This window comes from Pan paniscus, chromosome 5, assembly GCF_029289425.2.
Source record: "Pan paniscus chromosome 5, NHGRI_mPanPan1-v2.0_pri, whole genome shotgun sequence".
Lineage (NCBI taxonomy): Eukaryota > Metazoa > Chordata > Mammalia > Primates > Hominidae > Pan > Pan paniscus.
Genome location: NC_073254.2, coordinates 48734352 through 48747724, shown reverse-complemented (window position 1 = coordinate 48747724; position 13373 = coordinate 48734352). Strand labels below are relative to the sequence as shown.

At 45.9% G+C, this 13373-nt stretch overlaps 1 long non-coding RNA gene and 1 pseudogene across 1 annotated transcript in view; one reads left to right on the top strand and one right to left on the bottom strand.

Moving 5' to 3' along the window:
* Positions 1–13373, bottom strand: part of LOC129397951 (uncharacterized) — a 31303-nt gene that overhangs the window by 8105 nt on the left and 9825 nt on the right. The gene's annotated exons all lie outside the window — the stretch shown is intronic.
* Positions 8422–8938, top strand: LOC134730493 (large ribosomal subunit protein uL29-like; annotated as a pseudogene).

The following is a 13373-nucleotide window of genomic DNA, read 5'->3' as shown; positions in this document are numbered from 1 at the left end:
GGCTGAGGTGGGAGGATGGCTTGAGCCCAGGAGTTAAAGACCACCCTGGACAACAAACTGAGACTCCCTTTCTACTAAAAATAAAAACCTAGCCAAGCATGGTGCTATGGGCCTGTAATCCCAGCTACTTGGGAGGCTGAGGTAGGAAAATCCCTTGAGCCCAGGAGTTCGAGGCTGCAGTGAACTATGATGGTGCCACTGTACTTCAGCCTGGGTGACAAAATGAGACCCTGTCTCTAAAACAAATTTTTTTAATTAAAATAAATTTAATTACTTAAAATCTTTAAAATAAATTTAAAACAATTTTAGGACAGGCACAATGGCTCATGCCTGTAATTCCAGCACTTTGGGAGGCCGAGGCAAGAGAATTGCTTGAGCCCAGGTTTTCAGAGTCCAGCTGGGACTAAAGGCACACGTCACCGCATTCTGATAATTTTTTTTTTATTTTTAGTGGAGACGGGGGTCTCACTATTTTGCCCAGGCTACTCTCCCGTTTCCTGGCTCAAGCAGTCCTCTTGCTTGGCGTCCCAAAATAATGGAATTACAGGCATAAGCCACCCCACCCGACTTTAAAAGGCATTCTTTATTACTTTTTTTTTTTTTTTGTAGACAGTTTTGCTCTTGTCGCCCAGGCTGGAGTGTAGTGGCACGACTTCGGCTCACTGCAACCTCCACCTCCCAGGTTCAAGTGATTCTCCTGCCTCAGCCTCCTGAGTGGCTGGGATTACAGGTGCCTGCCACCACGCCCAGCTAATTTTTGTATTTTTTGTGGAGAAGGGGTTTCACCATGTTGGCCAGGCTGATCTTGAACTCCTGACCTCAGGTGATCTGCCTGCCTTGGCCTCCCAAAGAGCTAGGATTACAGGTGTGAGCCATCGTGCCCAACCTCTTTATCACATTTTTTAAAAAGTTGTATTGAGGCCGGGAGCAGTGGCTCACACCTGTAATCCCAGCACTTTGGGAGGCCAAGGTGGGTGGATCACAAGGTCAGGAGTTTGAGACCAGCCTGGCCAACATGATGAAACCCCGTCTCTACTAAAAAACACAAAAATTAGCCGGGCATGGTGGCTAAAGCCTGTAATCCCAGCTACTCGGGAGGCTGAGGCAGGAGAATTGCTTGAACCTGGGAAGCAGAGGTTGCATTGAGCCAAGATCGCACCACTGCACTCCAGCCTGGACGACAAAGTGAGACTCCGTCTCAAAAAAAAAACAAAAACAAAACCAAAAAATAGTATTTAACTATAATTAACATACAATAAGCTGCACATATTTAAAATGCGTAACTTGAAAAGTCATGACATGTTTGCCTATGAAACTATCACTACAACCAAGATAATGTACATATCCATCATTGCCAAAAGTTTTTTGTGCCCCTTTGTGCCCTCTCCCCTGGCCCTTGGCCCCCTAACCCTGGGCAAACACTAATCTGCTTTCTGTCCCATTACACGAGTTTGCATGTTCTGGAGTTTTCTATAAATGAAATCATACTTCATAAATGTTGTATATGTTGTGAGATATAGAGCCGGATTGATTTTTTTCCATGTAGATATCCAATTATTCCAACACCATTTGCTAAAATCCTTACTCCTGGTGTGCTGATTTTTCAGTCATAAAAGGGTGTTGATTTGTCAAATGCATTTTTTTGCATTGATTGAGATGATCATGGCTGGCACAGTGACCCATGCATGTAATCCCAGCACTTTGGGAAACCAAGGCTGGAGGATTGCTTGAGCCCGAGTTCAAGACCAGCCTGGGCAACACAGTGAGCGACCCCCATCTCTACAAAACATAAAAAAACTTAGCTGGGCATGGTGGCATGCACTTGTAGTCTCAGCTACGTGGGAGGCTGAAGTGGGAGGATCACTTGAGACCAGGAAGTTGATGCTGCAGTGAGCTATGATCATACTGTGTCCGGAATTGGTGGGTTCTTGGTCTCACTGACTTAAAGAACAAAGACACAAACCCTCGCGGTGAGTGTTACAGCTCTTAATGTGGCACGTCTGGAGTCTGTGCCTTCTGACTGATATTCAGATGTGTTCGGAGTTTCTTCCTTCTGGTGGGCTTGTTGTTTCGCTGGGTCAGGAGTGAAACTGCAGATCTTCCCGGTGAGTGTTACAGCTCATAAAAGCTGTGTGAGCCCAAAGAATGAACAGTAGCAACATTTATTGCAAAGAGTGAAACAACAAAGCTTCCACAGCGTAGAAGGAGTCCCGAGCGGGTTACCAACAAGGGCTCGGGCAGCCTGCTTTTATTCTCTTACCTGGCCCCACCCACATCCTGCTGATTGGTAGAGCCGAGTGGCCTGTTTTGTCAGGGCGCTGATTGGTGCGTTTACAATCCCTGAGCTAGATACAAAGGTTCTCCACGTCCCCGTCAGATTAGTTAGATACAGAGTTTGGACACACAGGTTCTCCAAGGCCCCACCAGAGCAGCTAGATACAGAGTGTCGATTGGTGCACTCACAAACCTTGAGCTAAACACAGGATGCTGATTGGTGTGTTTACAAACCTTGAGCTAGATACAGAGTGCCGATTGGTGTATTTACAATCCTTGAGCTAGACATAAAGGTTCTCCACGTCCTCACCAGAGCAGCTAGATACAGAGTGTCCATTGGTGCACTCACAAACCTTGAGCTAAACACAGGGTGCTGATTGGTGTATTTACAATCCCTGAGCTACATATAAAGACTCTCCACGTCCCCACCAGACTCAGGAGCCCAGCTGGCTTCATCTAGTGGATCCCGCACCGGGGCTGCAGGTGGAGCTGCCTGCCAGTCCTGCGCCGTGCGCTCGCACTCCTCAGCCCTTGGGTGGTCGATGGGACTGGGCGCCGTGGAGCAGGGGGTGGTGCTCGTCGGGGAGGCTCGGGCGGCACAGGAGCCCATGGAGTGGGTGGGAGGCTCAGGCATGGCGGGCTGCAGGTCCCGAGCCCTGCCCCTCGGGAAGGCAGCTAAGGCCCAGCGAGAAATCGAGCGCAGCGCCGGTGGGCCGGCACGGCTGGGGGACTCAGTACACCCTCCGCAGCCACTGGCCCGGGTGCTAAGTCCCCCATTACCCGGGGCTAGCAGGGCTGGCTGGCTGCTCCGAGTGCGGGGCCCACCAAGCCCACGCCCACCCGGAACTCCAGCTGACCCGCAAGCGCCGCACGCAGCCCCGGTTCCCGCTCTTGCCTCTCCCTCCATACCTCCCTGCAAGCTGAGGGAGTGGGCTCCAGCCCAGAAAGGGGCTCCCACACTGCAGTGGGGGCGGCTGAAGGGCTCCTCAAATGCCACCAAAGTGGGAGCCCAGGCAGGGGAGGTGCCGAGAGCAAGCGAGGGCTCTGAGGACTGCCAGCATGCTGTCACCTCTCAATACTACATAATCCCACTGCACTCCAGCCTGGGCAACAGAGCGAGATTTTGTCTCAAATATAAATAATAAAATATTTTTATTAAAAAAGAGAGAGACGATCATGTGGGCAGTCTTGTTTCCCACCGTCACACTGCCTGTGCTCACCCTTGCCAGGTTGGCATGGAGTACCCTGACCCCACTACTCACTACCCTTGGAGCCTCCAGTCACTTAGTACCTTAATCTCAGAGTCTCTAGCTTCAAAATGGAGCTAATGACATCTACCTCATAAAGATTATTAGTAGATTGAAAGAAATAACATACACGGGGTATGTTATTGTCTCACTGTCCTATTAATGTGGTGTATGACATTGAGTTTCTGTTGAACTACCTTTACATTCTTAGAATAAATCTTTGGTCATGGTATATAATCCTTTTTGATGTGCTACTGGATTTTTTATACTAGTTTGCTAGTAGTTGGTTGAGGGTTTTTTGTTTTTTGTTTTTGTTTTTTGAGACAGGGTCTCACTCTTTTGCCCAAGCTGGAGCGCAGTGGTGCTATCACGGCTCACTGCAGCCTCAACCTCCCCGGGCTCAGGTGATCCTTCCACCTCAGTTTCCCAAGTAGCTGGGACTGCAGGTGCATGCCACCATGCCCAGCTAATTTTTTGTATTTTCTGTAGAGATGGGGTCTCACCATGTTGCCCAGGCTGGTCTTAAACTCCTGAAGTCAAGTGATTCTCCCCTCTCAGCCTGGCAAAGTGCTGGGATTACAAGCATGAGGCGCCACACCCAGCCTCAAACAACTGTCTTGGCTCAGTGTCCCAAGCGGCTAGGACTACAGGCATGGGCCACCACACCTGGCTAAAAAATTTTTTATTTTATTGATTGATTGATTGATTGCAGACAGTGTCTCACTCTGTTGCCCAGGCTGGAGTACAGTGGCACAATCAGCTCACTGCAGCCTTGAACTTCTGGGCTTAAGGGATTCTGCTGCCTCAGCCTCCTGAGTGGCTAGGACTATAGGTGCTTGTTGAGGATTTTTATATCTATATTCATAAGGAATATTGGTCTATCAATTTCTTGTGGACTCTTTCTCTGGCTTTGGTATCAAGGTAATGCTGGCCTAATAGAATGTGTTAGGAAGTGGATCCTCTTCAATTTTTGCAAGAGGCTGTGTAGGGTTGGTATCCATTCTTTTTTTTTTTCTTTTCTTTTTTTCTTTTTTTTTTCTTGTGGAGTCTCGCTTTGTCTTCCAGACTGGAGTGCAGTGGCGCAATCTCTGCCTCCCGGGTTCAAGCGATTCTCCCGCCTCAGCCTCTCAAGTAGCTGGGATTACAGGCATGAGCCACCACGCCCAGCTAATTTTTGTACTTTTAGTAGAGTCAGGGTTTCACCATGTTGGTTAGCCAGGCTGGTCTCGAACTTCTGACCACAGGTGATCCACCCGCCTCGGCCTCCCAAAGTGCTGGGATTACAGGCATGAGCCACTGGACCCCACCTACTTTTTTTCTTTTTTTGAGACAAAGTCTCTCTCTGTCAACTAGACTGGAGTACAGTGGTGTCATCATAGCTCACTGTAACCTTAAATTCCTAGGTTCAAGCAATCCTCCTACCTTGGCTTCCCAAAGTGTCAATATTACAAGCATGTGCTACTGCACCTAGCCTTAATTTTTCTTTTTCTCTTTTTTTTTGAGATGGAGTCTCATTCTGTCGCCAGGCTGGAGTGCAGTGGCACAATCTCGGGTCACTGCAACCTCTGCCTCCCAGGTTCATGTGATTCTCCTGCCTCAGCCTCCCGAGTGGCTGAAACTACAGGCATGTGCCACCACACCCAGCTGAATTTTGTTGGTATTTTTAGTAGAGATGGGGTTTCACCATGTTGGTCAGGATAGTCTTGATCTCTTGACCTCGTGATCCACCCACCTTGGCCTCCCGAAGTGCTAGGATTACAGGCGTGAGCCACTGCGCCCAGCCCTTAATTTTTCTTTAAATGTTTGATAGAACTGGCCAATGAAGCCAACCTGATCCTGGACTTTTCTTTGTTGGGAGATTTTTTTTTTTTTTGAGACAGAGTTTAGTTCTTGTTGCCCAGGCTGGAGTGAGTGCAGTGGCACCATCTCAGCTCACTGCAAGCTCCACCTCCGGGGTTCAAGTGATACTCCTGCCTCAACCTCCCTAGTAGCTGGGATTACAGGCATGCACCACCACGCCTGGCTAATTTTGTATTTTTAGTACAGATGAGGTTTCACCATGTTGGCCAGGCTGGTCTTGAATTCCTGACCTCAGGTGATCCAGCCGCCTTGGTCTTCCAAAATGCTGGGATTACAGGCATGAGCCATCGTGCCCAGCTGTTGGGAGATTTTTGAGTACGGATTCTATCTTTTATTATAGGTCTGTTGAGATTTTTTATTTCTTCTTGAGTCAGTTTAGATAATTTGTGTGTTTCTAGGAATTTTTCCATTTCATCCAGATTATCTTATTTGTTGGCATACAATTGTTCATAGTATTTGCTTATAATCCTCTTAATTTCCGTAAGGTCAGTAGCAATATTTCGGCATTTATTTCTGATTTTAGGTATTTGCGTCTTCTCTCTCTTTTTCTTAGTCTAAAGTTTTAATTTTTCTTTGGTCTTTTCAAAGAACCAACTTTGAAAAAAACTTTGGTTTTACTGATTCTACTTTTTTTTTTTGACGGAGTCTCACTCTGTCGCCCAGGGTGGAGTGCAGTGGTACGATCTCGGCTCACTGCAACCTCCGCCTCCCAGGTTCAAGCAGTTCTCCTGTCTCAGCCTCCAGAGTAGCTGGGACTACAGGCGCGTGCCACCACACCCAGCTAACTTCTTTGTATCTTTAGTAGAGACAGGGTTTCACCATATTGGTCAGGCCGGTCTCGAACTGCTGACCTCAGGTAATCTACCTGCCTCGGCCTCCCAAAGTGCTGGGATTACAGGCGTGAGCCATTGAGCTTGGCCAATTCTACTTTTTAAAATTCTCTACATCATTTATCTGCTATCTAATCTTTATTGTTTCTATCCTTCTGCTGGGTTTAGGTTTTGTTTGCTCTTCTTTTTCTAATTCCTTAAGGTGTAAAGCTAGGTTGTTGATTTGAGATCTTTAGGCATTTACAGCTATAAATTTTCCTCTGAGTACTGCCTTTACTACATCCCATCAGTTTTGGTATGTTTTCATTGGTCTAAAAATATCTTATATTTCCCTAGTGGTTTCTTCTTTGACTTGCTGGTTTAAGAGTGTGTGGTTTACTTTCCACATATTTGCAAATTTTCCAGTTTTTCTTCCACATTTGATTTCTAGCTTCATTCCACTGTGGTCAGAGAAAGTACTTTGTATGAGTTTAGTCCTTTGAAATTAATTGAGAATTCTTCCATGGGCTAACACCTATGTTAGTAAGGGATTTTGGCCTGTAGTTTTCTTTTGCACCTTTGTCTGCTTTTGATATCAGGGAAAAACTGAGTCAGAATGAGTTAGAAAATATTCTCTCCTCTCAATTTTTTGGAATAGTTTAGGAAAGATTGGTATTAATTCTCCTTTAGATGTTTGGTTACAAAAAAAAATTGACCAGTGAAGCCATCTAATTCTGGGCTTTTCTTTGTTGGAAGGTTTTTAAGTTTATTAAGATCTGTTTTGTGGCCTAACATATCGTCTATCTGGGAGTGTGTTCCATGTGCCCTTGAGGATACTGTATAGTCTGCTGTTGCTGAGTGGAGGGTTTTGTATATGTCTGTTAGGTCTAGTTGGTTTATACTGGTTTTCTTTTCTTTCTTTCTTTTTTTTTTTTTTTTGAGACAGTTTCACTCTCGTTGCCCAGGCTGGAGCGATCTCGGCTCACTGCAACCTCCGCCTCCCAGGTTCAAGCGATTCTCCTGCCTCAGCCTCCCGAGTAGCTGGGATTACAGGCATGTACCACCATGCCCGGCTAATTTTGTATTTAGAGACGAGGTTTCTCCATGTTGGTCCAGCTGGTCTCGAACTCCCGACCTCAGGTGATCACCTGCCTCTGCCTCCCAAAGTGCTGGGATTGGAGGCATGAGCCACCACACCCGGCATGGTTTATACTGGTTTTCAAGTCCTGTGTTTCCTTATTGATCATCTCTGTAGGAATGTATTCCACCCATTGAGAGTAGGGGATTGAAGTCTCCAACTACTATTGAACTATTTCTAAACAAATACCTCATGTTCCTATGTCTGTGGAAAATAAAACAATCAAACTCATAGAAGTGAAGAGTATATTGGCCAGGCGCAGTGGCTCACGCCTGTAATCCCAGCACTTTGGGAGGCCGAGGCGGGTGGATCACGAGGTCAGGAGATCGAGACCATCCTGGCTAACACGGTGAAACCTTGTCTCTACTAAAAAATACAAAAAATTAGCTGGGTGCGGTGGCGGGCGCCTGTAATCCCAGCTACTCGGGAGGCTGAGACAAGATCGCGCCACTGCACTCCAGTCTGGGCGACAGAGCGAGACTCCATCTGAAAAAAAAAGAAGCAAAGAGTATATTGGTGGTTACCAGAGGCCACGCGTAGGGGGAATGGAGAGATGTTGGTCAAATTGTATAAAGTTGCAGTTAGACAGGAGGAATAAATGGTAAGTATTTAAGGACATGGATATGTAATTCGCTTGATTCAATAATTCCAAACTATAAACATATATAATAATATCACTTTGTACCCCTTAAAGATGTAAAATTATAATTTGTCAAAAATTAAAAAATTTAAATAGTAACTAAATAAAATAATGCTGCTACAGGCCAGGCGCCGTGGTGCACGCCTGTAATCCCAGCACTTTGGGAGTCCTAGGTGGGAGGATCACTTGAATTCAAGAGTTCTAGACTGGCTTAGGCAATATAGTGAGACTTCACCTCTACAAATTTTTTTTTTAATTAGCCAAGCATGGTGGCACACACCTGTAATCCCACCTACTCAAGGAAGTGAAGATGGGAGGATCACATGAGCCCAGGCTGCGAAGGCTGCAGTGAGCCAAGATAGCGCCACTGCATTCCAGCCTGAGTGACAGAGTGAGACCCTGTCTCAAAAAATAATAATCTGCTATAAATATTTTTGTACACATTTGTTGAAGACATATATTTTCATTTTTTTCTGGGCGTGCACTTGCTGTATCATTAGGTAAGTTTATATTTGAATCTATGCTCTTTGCCTCGGAGCGGGCGGCGCGGCGGCGTCGGCGGCCTGTGCAGCAATGGCCAAGATCAAGGCTCGAGATCTTCGCGGGAAGAAGGAGGAGCTGCTGAAACAGCTGGACGACCTGAAGGTGGAGCTGTCCCAGCTGCGCGTCGCCAAAGTGACAGGCGGTGCGGCCTCCAAGCTCTCTAAGATCCGAGTCGTCCGCAAATCCATTGCCTGTGTTCTCACAGTTATTAACTAGACTCAGAAAGAAAACCTCAGGAAATTCTACAAGGGCAGGAACTACAAGCCCCTGGACCTGCGGCCTAAGAAGACACGCGCCATGCGCCGCCGGCTCAACAAGCATGAGGAGAACCCGAAGACCAAGAAGCAGCAGCGGAAGGAGCGGCTGTACCCGCTGGGGAAGTACGCGGTCAAGGCCTGAGGAGCACATTGTCCATAAAGCACGCCTGGCTGAGAAAAAAAAAAAAAAAAAAAAATCTATAAGAAAATTCTAAACAGTTTTCCAAAGTGGTTGTACCATGCCACACCACTACCAGTGATGCATGAGAATTTCAGTTGTGCCATATTCTCTTAAAAATTAAATATCTTTAATTCTTTTTTGAAAACTATTTCTGCCCCCAACTCTGCCAATATTTGCTTCATATATTATGGGACTCTGTTGTTCAACATGTATGTTATTATAGTTGCCGTATCTTCTTGATGAATTGACTCCTTTATCATTATAAAATTTCTTCCTTTATCTTGTGTAACACTTTTTTACTTAAAATCGATTTTGTCTAATATTAGTATAGCCATTTTTCTCTCTTTACACTCTTCATGGGATACCTTTCCCATCCTTCCACTTTCAATTTATTTGTGTCTTTGAGTCTAAAGTAAGTTTCTTTTTTTTTTCTTTTTTCTTTTTTTTGAGGCAGAGTCTTTCTCTGTCACCCAGGCTGGAGTGCAGTGGCGCTATCTCGGCTCACTGCAAGCTCCACCTCCTGGGTTCACGCCATTCTCCTGCCTCACAAGCTCCACCTCCCGGGTTCACGCCATTCTCCTACCTCAGCCTCCTGAGTAGCTGGGACTACAGGTGCCCGCCACCACGCCTGGCTAATTTTTTTGTATTTTTGGTAGAGACAGGGTTTCACCGTGTTAGCCAGGATGATCTCAATCTCCTGACCTCGTGATCCACCCACCTCGGCCTCTCAAAGTGCTGGGATTACAGGCGTGAGCCACCGCACCCGGCCTAAAGTTTCTTATAAATAGCATATACTTAATGTACTTGGATTTTCTTTTTTTTCTTTTTCTTTTTTTTTTGTGACAGAGTCTCGCTCTGTCGCCAGGCTGGAGTGCAGTGGCATGATTTCGGCTCACTGCAACCTCTGACTCCCTGGTTCAAGTGATTCTCCTGCCTCAGCCTCCTTAGTAGCTGGGATTACAGGCACGTGCCGCCATGCCTTGCTCATTTTTGTATTTTTAGTAGAGACAGGGTTTCACCATGTTGATAAGGCTGGTCTTGAACTCCTGACATCAGGTGATCCACCCACCTCGGCCTCCCAAAGTGCTGTGATTACAGGCCTGAGCCACCACGCCCAGCCACTTGGATTTTAAAAACCGTTTCAAGGCTGGGCATGGTGGCTCAGAAAAAACACTTTTTCTGTTTTTTTCAACAGAGCGAGACTCCATCTCAAAAACTAAACTAAAAAAAAAAAAAAATTCTGGCTGGGCATGGTGGCTCATGCCTGTAATCCCAGCACTTCGGGAGGCCGAGGTAGGCAGATCATGAGGTCAGGAGTTCGAGACCAGCCTGACCAACATGGTGAAAGCCTGTCTCTACTAAAAAAATACAAAAATTAGGTGGGTATGGTGGCCCATGCCTGTAATCCCAGCTACTCAGGCGGCTGAGGCAGGAGAATCATTTGAACCCTGGAGGTGGAGGTTACAATGAGCCAAGATCACACCACTGCACTCCAGCCTGGGCAACAGAGCGAGACTCCATCTATAAATAAATAAATAAAATAAACATTTCAACCATTTTTCAGGCTACATTTCAGTGGCATTAAGTACATTCACACTGTACAACTATTGCCACCATCAATTTCCAGAACCTTTTTCCTCTTCCCAAACTGAAACTCTGTACACATTTAACAATAACTTTCATTCTCCTCTCCTCCTAGTCCCTGAAAAGTCCTATTCTTTCTATGAATTTGGTTATTCTAGGTACCTCATATGAGTGGAATCATACAGTTTTTGTTCTTTTTTTGATTGGCTTATTTCACTTAGCATACTGTCTTCCAGGTTCATTTCTGTTGTAGCACGTGTGAGAATTTCATTCTTTTTGAAGGCTGAATAAAATATTCCATTGTATTTATATACCACAGTTTGTTTATTCATTCTATTGTTGATGAGCACTTGGGTTGCTTCCACCTTTTGGCTGTTGTGAATGCTGTGAACATGGGTGTACAAATATCTGTTCAAATCCCTGCTTTCAGTTCTTTTGGATAATATCAGATACGGTTTGGCTGTGTTCCCACCCAAATCTCAACTTGAATTGTATCGCCCAGAATTCCCACGTGATGTGGGAGGGGCCCAGAGAGAGGTAATTGAATCATGGGGCCGGTCTTGCCCATGCTATTCTCGCGATAGTGAATAAGTCTCACAAGATCTGATTCGTTTGCTGCAGGGGCGGGGCCCTCATGGAGAACCTCTGCTAAGGCAGTGTGGAAGGGAAATGTGGGGTCGGCGCCCCCACACAGAGTCCTTCCTGGGGCACTGCCTAGTGAAGCTGTGAGAAGAGGGCCACCATCCTCCAGACCCCAGAATGGTAGATCCACCTACAGCTTGTACCGTGGACCTGGAAAAGACACAGACACTCAACGACAGCCTGTGAAAGCAGCAGAAGGAGGCTGTACCCTGCAAAGCCACAGAGGCGGAGCTGCCCAAGACCGTGGGCACCCCTATCTTGCATCAGCGTGACCTGCATATGAGACCTGAAGTCAAAGGACATCATTTTGGAGTTTTAAAATTTGACTGTCCCGCTGGATTTCAGACTTGCATGCGCCCTGTAACCCGTTCGTTTTGGCCAATTTCTCCCATTTGGAACAGCTGTATTTACCCAATACCTGTACACCCCATTGTATCTAGGAAGTAGTTAGCTTGCTTTTGATTTTATAGGCTCATAGGTGGAAGGGACTTGCCTTGTCTCAGATGAGACTTTGAACTGTGGACTTTTGGGTTAATGCTGAAAAGAGTTAAGACTTTGAGACCCAGCGCTGTGGCTCACACCTGTAATCCCAGCACTTTGGGAGGCCGAGGCGGGCGGATCACCAGGTCAGGAGATCAAGACCATCCTGGCTTACACGGTAAAACCCCGTCTCTAATAAAAACAAAAAAATACAAAAAATTAGCTGGGCGTGGTGGCAGGCGCCTCTAGTCCCAGCTACCCCAGAGGCTGAGGCAGGAGAATGGCGTGAACCTGGGAGGCGAAGCTTGCAGTGAGCTGAGATCGTGCCACTGCACTCCAGCCTGTGTGACAGAGCAAGACTCCGTCTCAAAAAAAACACAAAAAAACAAAAAAAGACTTTCAGGCACTGTTGGGAAGCCATGATTGGTTTTGAAATGTGAGGACATGAGATTTGGAGGGGCCAGGGGCAGAATGATATGGTGTGGCTGTGTCCCCACCCAAATCTCAACTTGAATTGTATCTCCCAGAATTCCCATGTGTTGTGGGAGGATCCCAGGGGAGATAATTGAATCATGGGGGCTGGTCTTTGCCGTGCTATTCTCATGATAGTGAATAAGTCTCACATGATCTGATGGGTTTATCAGGGGTTTCCTCTTTTGCTTCTTCCTCATTTTTCTCTTGCCGCCACCATGTAAGAAGTGCCTTTTGCCTCCTACCGTGATGCTGAGGCCTCCCCAGGCATGTGGAACTGTAAGTTCAATTAAACCTCTTTTTCTTCCCAGTCTTGGGTATGGCTTTATCAGCAGCATGAAAATGAACTAATACAATATCCAAAAAAGTGTAATTGCTGAGTCATATGGTAATTCTTTTTTTTTTTTTTTTAAAGACGGGGTCTTCCCATGTTGTCCAGGCTGGTTTCAAACTCCTGAGCTCAAGCAATTCTCCTACCTCAGCCTCCCAAGTAGCTGGGACTACAGGCACACACCATAACGCCTGGCTTATTTTTAATTTTTTGAGGAACTTCCATACTGTTTTCCTTAGTGGCTGCATCTCTTTACATTCCCATCAGCAGGGTACAAGGGTTGTAATTTCTTCACATGCTCATGAACACTTTTTCTGTTTTTTAAAAATATATTATTTAAAAAATGTATTATTTAGAAAATATCCATCCTAACGGGTATGAAGTGGTATCTCATTGTGGTTTTGATTTTTTTTTTTTTTTTTTCTGGTAGAGATGGGCGTCTCACAACGTTGCCCAGGCTGATCTTGAACTCCTGGGCTCAAGCAATCCTCCCATCTCAGCTTCCCAAAATACTGGAATTACAGGCATGAACTAACATGCCTGACCCATTGTGGTTCTGATTTGCATTTCCCTAATTATTAGTGATGTTGAACATATTTTTATTTGCTTATTTGCCATTTGTCTTTCTTCTTTGGATAAATGTCTGTTCAAGAGTAGTTGGATCATTTTAAAATCCATTCTGCCAATCTCTGTCTTGTATTCTGAGTGGTAAAATATAAATAATAGGCCAAACATGGTGGCTCATGCCTGTAATCACAGCACTTTGGAAGGCCGAGGTGGGTGGATCACTTAAGGTCAGGAGTTTGAGACCAGGCTGGCCAACATGGAGAAACCCCATCTCTACTAAAAATACAAAAATTAGCCAGGCGTGGTGGTGCGCGCCTGTAATCCCAGCTACTCAGGAGGCTGAGGCACG